This window comes from Octopus bimaculoides, chromosome 11, assembly GCF_001194135.2.
Source record: "Octopus bimaculoides isolate UCB-OBI-ISO-001 chromosome 11, ASM119413v2, whole genome shotgun sequence".
NCBI classification, from domain to species: Eukaryota; Metazoa; Mollusca; class Cephalopoda; order Octopoda; family Octopodidae; genus Octopus; species Octopus bimaculoides.
Genome location: NC_068991.1, coordinates 7568576 through 7569548, shown reverse-complemented (window position 1 = coordinate 7569548; position 973 = coordinate 7568576).

The window sequence follows — 973 nt, the reverse complement described above, 5'->3', positions numbered from 1 at the left end:
ATATTAGCTACTAAATCGGTTACCTGTGCTGAATCCGGCGCCCCCATCGAGCAGAATTTCAGATAATCGATATATTAGCTACTAAATCGGTTACCTGTGCTGAATCCGGCGCTCCCAGCGAGCAGAATTTCAAATAATCGATATATTAGCTACTAAATCGGTTACCTGTGCTGAATCCGGCGCCCCCATCGAGCAGAATTTCAGATAATCGATATATTAGCTACTAAATCGGTTACCTGTGCTGAATCCGGGGCCCCCATCGAGCAGAATTTCAGATAATCGATATATTAGCTACTAAATCGGTTACCTGTGCTGAATCCGGCGCCCCCATCAGGTTCCAGTTCAGATAATCAATATATTAGCTACTAAATCGGTTACCTGTGTTGAATCCAGTGCCCCCATCAACTTTCAGTTCAGATAATCAATATATAAGCTACTAAATCGGTTAACTGTGCTGAATCCATTGGCCCCATCGAGCAGAATTTCAGATAATCGATATATTAGCTAATAAATCGGTTACCTGTGCTGAATCCGGCGCCCCCATCAAGTTCCAGTTGAGATAATCAATATATTAGCTACTAAATCGGTTACCTCTGCTGAATCCGGCGTTGCCATCAAGTTCCAGTTCAGATAATCAATATATTAGCTACTAAATCGGTTACCTGTGCTGAATCCATTGGCCCCATTGAGCAGAATTTCAGATAATCGATATATTAGCTACTAAATCGGTTACCTGTGCTGAATCCATTGGCCCCATAGAGCAGAATTTCAGATAATCGATATATTAGCTACTAAATCGGTTACCTGTGCTGAATCCATTGCCCCCATCGAGCAGAATTTCAGATAATCGATATATTAGCTACTAAATCGGTTACCTGTGCTGAATCCGGCGCCCCATCGAGCAGAATTTCAGATGATCGATATATTAGCTACTAAATCGGTTACCTGTGCTGAATTTGGCGCCCCCATCCAT